This window comes from Cricetulus griseus (assembly GCF_003668045.3).
Source record: "Cricetulus griseus strain 17A/GY chromosome 1 unlocalized genomic scaffold, alternate assembly CriGri-PICRH-1.0 chr1_0, whole genome shotgun sequence".
NCBI lineage: Eukaryota > Metazoa > Chordata > Mammalia > Rodentia > Cricetidae > Cricetulus > Cricetulus griseus.
In genome coordinates, this window is record NW_023276806.1 from 266,616,820 (window position 1) to 266,624,928 (window position 8,109).

Genomic DNA, 8,109 nt, shown 5'->3' on the forward strand with positions numbered 1-8,109 from the left:
CCTCTCCAGCTCACAGTGGTTTGAAACTGTCTCAGAAAGTTTGCAAACATCTAGAACTCCTCAGGGGCGGTGGTCTTGGGGTAGAGACAGTTCCCACAAAAGGCACTGCAACCACAGTCATGGTGGTTTTGAAGAGCTTTTGGAAGCTGGCTGGGCAGAGCCCCACCGGTGTTTAATTCCTTCCACAGAGGCACAAAGCAATGTGTGCTCTCAAGGGTCTGGAACAATCTTGATGGGTAAATGTGCTTCTGACCTCTGTGCCAGTGTGGACAACTCAGACCAAGTGGTTCGAAGTGTGACCTGCTCTAAGCCAACCCCCTTATGAAAAGATCTGAAACCATTTTCCAATTCAATCTCAATCTTTATGAGGAAATGATTATGAGGAAAAAAGAGGGAGGAGAAGATGACGGCCAGTTAACCTGGGAGCATTGGCTCCAGGTCTTACCCATGTGGCCATTAGGAAAGACAGAACTACCTCCCAGGGAATCCAGTATTGGGGACCCAAACATGTGCTGCATGGGAGGGACCTCCAATAATCTAGCTTACTATTTGGCTCATAATTCTATTGGTATTTTAGGTCTGTGATTTAAAATCACAAACACAATGACTAGTTTATTGGTGGCACCAAGTGACACTTCATTCCAGGACTCAGCTTGTTAATAGTCACTTGTTTCCTACTGGCTGAGTTCTACAAATTACAGGCCTTACCCTCTATTCTCCATCCATGGTGAGGGTTGGGTGAATGGTGGGGTTTAGGGCCCTGTAAAGATAAGCTACAAAGAAATGCTAACTAGCAACAAATCAGATATTTCCTGGTAGGACTTACTGGGAAGTTCACACAAACCGGAAGGTCAGCTTTCTGATCTATTTACAAACCCCTCTGATGACGGTGAGTAAATATCCTACACCAGGAGGCCTGAGCCAATAACGCTAGGGAAAATGTGACCCGAATGCCAACCGACCGAATCAGTTTGTGGTAATGTGTTGACAGTCTGGTGGCCTTTTCCTGCAATCTGAAGTTCTTGTTTCTTAGTACCAGGTATTCACAGCTACTCGTCCTGGAAACTAAGACTCCATGAAAAGCAGTTCATTCCCCAAACACTAGAGGGCAGCAGAAGACAGCATTTGACAGATTCCAAGGGCCACGGTCTCAGACCGACCAGCTTAAGTCCTATGGGGCTGTGCTCTCCTTCCATATACCTTGGCTATCTCTTTTCTCAAACCAGAAGATACCTTTCCCTGTGCAGGTCACAGCCTACAGGGACACAGGGAGCCGGCTGAGGTACTAGTGCCTTAGCACTTGCTGCACTTCCAGAGATGTCTCCAGTGCTTGCTTACAAAGGTTGGGAAACAAGAGTTTCCAGCTGCAATTGCAGCCTGACCCCTCAGACAGGCCATGGGACATTTGGAAGGCACAGCGGGCCAAGCCTGGTGTGGAGGGAGCACAATTTCTCTAATGGCTACCCAGTTGCTGGCTTCAGGGGTGATAAGGTGATAAGGTGTAGGCAGGCAGGTTTTGTCAAGTGTGCTCACACAGTGTGGCATAGCTTGCCCAGGTCCACAGCCATCCCAGCTGGTGGAGCAGACAGACCTGAGGGTACCTGGCATTATCTTCAGCTACCTCATGGGCCTTCCTGCGTGTGGTAACAGCTGCTCTGGGTTCCTTGCTTCAGTGGTCCTCAGACCAGTATTTGAAATATGGAACCTGGGGCTGTATAGAAGGCACTCAGCTGGTAAGAGAACTTAGCAAGGATTCAGCACCCACATAAAAAGACCAAGCATGACGGCGTGTGTTTGTAAGCACAGTGCTGGGGGGTAGAGACAGGCTAACGGGGGATTGCTGGATGCTGGAATAGCTGGAAAAAGAGCTATAGGTCATTTACGCGCACGCACATGTGTGTGTGTGTGTGTGTGTGTGTGCCCATATGTGTGACTGTGTGTGCATGCAGTTGCCCGTGTGTATGGAGGTCAGAGGATAACTGGCAGCATTCTCTCTGTTCACCATGTGGTGTCCCAGGCTCAAACTCAGGTCAAAAGCTTGGCATTAGCTGCCTTTATAGCTAGACCCTCTCATCGGCCACAAACTGTAGCTTAGATCCGAGACCATTTATGTCAGTTGAATCCCGGGGGAAGCAGACACAGATATAACTAAATAGGAAAGCGTGGGTTTTCCTTCAGAGCGTGCATCGAAAGATGAAGGGGAGAGAAAGGGTGGTTGACTTTGATGTGGATTAGAATATCCATGGTAACAAACCTCTGGGCATATCTGTGAGGGAGTTTCTAGATTGAGATTGACAGGGTCAGTCACACCTGTCAGTGCAGTGACTCCTTTACCTGCTGGTCTGGGGTGAACCCTGACTGAGCCCCAAGCCCCAGGGATCCTCCTGTCTCTGCCTCCATAGTTTTGGGGTTACAGGTGTGGAGTATAGTGCTCAGATTCTTTGTACACATTCCTGTCTTCACATACCTAACAACTAATGACTGGAGATCCACCTTTAATACCCACCATGATAGACTGCATCCTCAGACTCTGAGCCAGAGTAAACCCTCCCTTGAGTTGGTTTTGTCAGGTGACTGGAAAATAACAGGATACAGGCCCAGGGAACCTCAGATAACAAACACTGAGCTGTGGCAGAGGGACACCCCAGAGCAAAGGTGACCTGTCAGAACAGGGCTTTAACATTTTCCCCACCCAGGACTCCATTATCAAATATATATATGTGTGTGTGTGTGTGTGTGTGTGTGTGTGTGTGTGTGTGTGTGTGTGTGGTTTTTTGACAGGGTTTCTATGTATGTGTAAAAGCCTTGGCTGTTCTGGAACTCACCCTGTAAACAAGGCTGACCTAAAACTCATAAAGGTCTCCTGCCTCTGCCTCCCAAGTGCTGGGATTAAAGGCATACGTTATCATAGCCATTGTAGGGAGCCGGTTCCTGCATTATCCATTACAATAATGGTGCCTGAAGACACCAAGATGTAAATTACTTCACAGGCGCTGGGTAATCTCCATTCCTTTGATCTCTGCCTATCCCGTGGCTCATTTGGCCTGAGGAGCTGAAGCCATTCATAGGGTAACACGTCCCAGGCGGCTGGCCAGCCTTTATAAGGGATGGTTTTCTTGGTTCAGTGTCTCCGCTCTGGAAAGCTTATGCTCTTTCACTCTCAAGATGCATTAAAGCTTGTCTGCAGAAGGATCCGAGTGTCCTGCGTGTATTTCTTGCTGGCGAGAAAATACAGCACGCGGGACAAGCCATCATTGTCCAATAATTTTTAAGGAACTCTAGGTAGACAGATATGTGGAATAGATAAACAGTGCAAGTATTTCCTGGTATAAATAACAACTCTACGACTCCTCCTTGGTGTACAATGGTATTTGATTGTTTACCCTTTATTAAAAATGAAAGCAAGCAGATTTGCATACTGATGATATCTGTTTGTTTAATAAAGAGCCAAATCTTGAACATTTGATGCTGCAGGCTATACAGCAGCGTTCAGTGTTCTTCAGAGTTCATTGATGTTTTGATTTTATAGTTGATTTTATATAATGCTGAGAATGCTCTCGCATAAATTAATACAAAATGAGAGGAGTAGTACACTTAGGACATTTCAGAAATGGTTGGAGATGCCACCCTAATCCCAAGCCAGAATTCATTTTATGAAACTTCAGTCAGCATTCCAAACGTAAGTTTTTAAAACTCTAGTATTCTCACAGAACAGAATCCCAAGGTATACTAATGTGATACTTCCATACTGAGGAATGCCTGTAAGAAAATATTAAACGTCTTTGCTTTTGATCACTAAACTGTTACATTTTTAAAAGACCAGGCAGCTGTCATAGATACGGTAAAAACCACAGTTCATAACAGTGGCCTCAACTGCACCGAGGTGATTTGGGCAGCATTCTTTGCTGCTTGGTGGTGGGACGGAACATGTGGTACTAAGTCAGTATGTTACGTGTTCAAGAACAAGACTCCATTGCAGCCCTGTGACACACTTTGGGCCAGTGCAGCCAGAAGTACCTCGGGATGTCATGACAGGCTTAGTTTGGAATTCAGCTTTGGATATTGCACAACCCGTCTATGCTTGGCAGTGTGTCTCGACCCCCACACTCAGCAACGCTATCTCACGTGGCCCTAAGGCCCGTGGCTTAAGGACTGGAGCATCAGTGGGGTCCAAGGAAATGGCCAGTCCCTCTTGTTTGTGCCGTGCTGCTCTCAGTTGCTTGCTGGGGTTTCATTAGAGAAGATGTGGCTTGAGCTTGGAAATCATGCTGAATCCTGAAAGCCACTGTGACTGAAGCCACTGGCCCGGCTGGAGGCTTGTTGCCTGTCTCCCAGCAGTCTCTGTTCATCCTAAACTCCCTGCTCCCTTAGGAGCGACTCGCTGAGGAGTCAAAGACACTGGGCTCTGTGCGCTGCAGTGACCACAGTGAGGATGAAACATGGGCAGAGAAGTCCGGCAGGTGGTCTCTCCTGACTCTCTATTTCTGCCCCTCCTTCACCAGACAGGGTCAAGGCAGTGACTCCTGCTTTTACTCGCTGGTCCTTAGTGAGCCTTGGCGGAGCCACAAGGCCCAGGGATACTCCATAGCTTTGGGGTTATGGGTGGGGGCTACTTGCCCAGCTTCGTAATGCACACTTCTGTCCGGGTACCCACCCAATAAAACTAATGATTTGGGATGTCACCTTTAATTCGTTTAATTTATGCATGTGTTTGGACCTATTTGGGGGATTTAAAAATTCTTCTAAACTCTGGTGGGTTGGCCTGATCTTGTCTTCCACAAACACTATACTAATTCACTCTACAAGACTCACAATTTTGTATTTCTGTCTGATACAGGCATATTCCCTCCCCATCATCACACTGTCTGTCTTGTGTCTTTGTTTCTCTGTGGCTGAGGATAATTGTCTTCACAGGAAACCTTGGTGCCTTTGTTGGAATCACAACAGAGAAATAGATTAACTTGGGAGAACTGTGTTTCTGTGTCACGAGTTTCCCGTTGCTCAGGGTTACTACTGAGATGTTCTTTACAGTTTTCTTCATGGAGCTTTCTACATTCCTGTTATTTTTTTCTGTTTTCTGTTTGTTTGTTTTTAAGACAGGGTCTTACCACCAGCCCTAGATGTCCGGGAACTCACTATGTAGACCAGGCTGGCTTCAAACTCACAGAGATCCACCAGCCTCTGCCTCCCCAGTGCTGGGCTTCAAGGCGTGCACCACTCTGCCCAGCTTTAACTTTCTTGTTAGACTTTTGTCTCTAGGTATTTTATGCTGGGTTTTGGGTAATTAATTTATAGGTTATTCTCTTTTATGGCACACTCTAACTGGCTCACATTTGTGAATGAGAAAACTGTGCTACTTGGTTCCATATTAAATTTATATTTTGCTGGGTTTTTCATTGATAATATATTGTTTCTCATAAATGTATACAATTACTTATATAGTATACATACTATATACTTACAGTGTAGTATATAGTATAAATATTATATATAATAGTATATAATTTATATACTATAAATATAAATACTATGATACATACAAAATGTAATATACAGTATATATAAGTATATAATATATGTGCAAAGTATATAGTATATGTACATACTTCATTTTCTAATACCTGACAATACGGGCATGGATATTCAAAAATAAAGATTTGTAGAATAAAGAAATGCAGGTACTCTAGGAAGCCAGAAGGTGGCACCAGATCCACAAGACCTGGAGTTAGAGGTGGTTGTAGGCTGCCAGATGTGGGTGCTGGATCCTCTGCAAGATCAACATGCACTCTTAACTGCTGAGCCATCTCTGCAGCTCACAGCAAACATTTTTAAAGTACACTCTGAAACTGGGATATAAAGGATGGTAAATTCATAACCCAGTAACACATCTGATTATTTTGCTACCACGTCTTGTGAACTGTACTTGGTTTTTGATGCTGCACCACTATTATCCTGGTAGCTTTGTTCATGCACCAGCACAAGCACGTGCTATAGATGTGTAAGACCCCCCGGGAAGCTCAGGCCTCCGGGGTCTCAGCCCAGGACCGAGGTCACCCCAATCACCAGGCAGATTCGAAAGCTTGATGCAAACTGCATGAGGCTTTATTGTTGTTTAATGAGCTAACCCCATGTTAGCTGGAGTCTTTCATCCACCCGCCATGGTGAATGGCTAGAAAAGAAAGCTGCAGAGCAATCTTGTAGGGCAGCATAAGGGGAGTGTCTAGGGGTATGCACAGGCTCAGGATTGGTGTGCCTCCAGGCTTGGAGGGCTTGCCCTGTATTGATTGGTCAACTGGTTGTTATGACCCATAGGCCCTCCCAGGGTGGTTGCTATGCTCTGCACATCATTGCTGTGCACTTGTCCATAAAGCACACCCAGAGCCGTAAAGCATAGCACCGCTAGCTAACTTCTGATTGGTTCCTTGCCACGAGGCAGGCATCTGACCTCTTAGTGACCAAGGCAAGGTCATGGCAAGCACGTGTTACTGTCATGGCTGCCGAAATGGGGAGCTGGTCCCTTCAGATGTATGCTCAAAATCAGAGGGTCTGGGGAGATGCTTAGTTAAGTTGTCACCATGCAAGCCTGGGGACCTGCCTTCGATACCTAGTACCCACTTAAAAAGCCTGTTATGCTGACACGAGCTTGTAATTCCAACATTTAGGAAGCAATGATAGGCAGATCCTGGGGACTCACAATCTAGTCTGTTAGACCCCCGAAAACTCAAGTATCCGGGGTCTCAGGCCAGGTTCGCGGTCACCACAATCACCAGGCGGATTCGAGAGCTTGCTGCAAACTGCACGAGGCTTTATTGTAATTTAACGAACTAACCCCATGTTAGCTCGGGTCTTTCACCCACCCGCCATGGCGGACAGCTAGAAAAGACGGCTCCTAAGGTCTCCCCAAAGATCTTATAGGGCAGCGTAAGGGGAGTGTCTAGGGGTACGCACAGGCTTACGCACAGGCTCATGATTGGTGTGCCTCCAGGCTTGGAGGGCTTGCCCTGTGTTGATTGGTCAACTGGTTGTTATGGCTCATAGGCCCTCCCAGGGTGGTTGCTATGCTCTCTACGTCATTGTCGTGCGCTTGTCCGTAAAGCACACCCAGGGTCGTAAAGCATAGCGCCACCAGCTAACTTCTGATTGGTTCCTTGTCACAAGACAGGCATCTGACCTTTTAGTGACTAAGGTTCCTTGTCACGAGACAGGCATCTGACCTCTAAGTGACCAAGGCAGGTTTATGGCAAGCACGTGTTCGGCTGTTATGGCTGCCAAAAGGGAAGCCGGTTCCTTCATTCCCCCATTTTCTTTTTTGTAAATTCCAATCATGGAATTGCTGTCTCTCTAGCATCCCCATCAGGGAGTGATAGATATTGACATCCCCATGCAAGGGAGTTCCTTTTGACTTAGCATTTTAACCAGGGAAAATGGACGGCGAAATTCCTTTCCAAACTGCTTCCTGCTGACTTTGGGACGAAGTTAGGGACCCCAGAAGGTTGAAATGCTAGTCAAAAGCAAAAAGGAATTTAGGCAATGGGGAATTCATCAGGGGCTTCTGGTTAGCAGACACTGTTGCAGAGACAGGGGGTGTCCATATCAGCTGACTGGTTCACATCCACAGTAAGTCCAGGGCTCGCAGTCTACTTAGAACAGCCTGTAGTCCGCAACTGATACTCAGATGTCTGCCAGAAGCAGAAACCTGTTTAAGACATATTTAAACTAGGAACAGAGGTTAAAGCTTATTTTCTGAAGCCCATAGTGTAGAAAAAGCAGATATTTGGATATCTGTTTAAACAGCAGGAACATATTTAGCAAAAACTACAGATTTGGGCTATAAGCATGTACATTTTTCTTCTGTCCAGAGAGCCAGGTATGGATTGGACAGAGGTGCCTTTGGCCTGATGAAAAGCCCTTTAAGTTTGTACTTAGATGACAACCAAAATAAACTTAAAAATCTTGAGCTCATGCCTGAACAGTATATAGTCACTACTTTATCAGCTAACATACTGACTAGTCTATAGTGGACCTGACTGCCTGATGCTGTCAAGCTGACAACCAGTAATATTTCAGAGATCTGAGAAGGGTATATTTTGTCCGAATCTACTAAAAAGT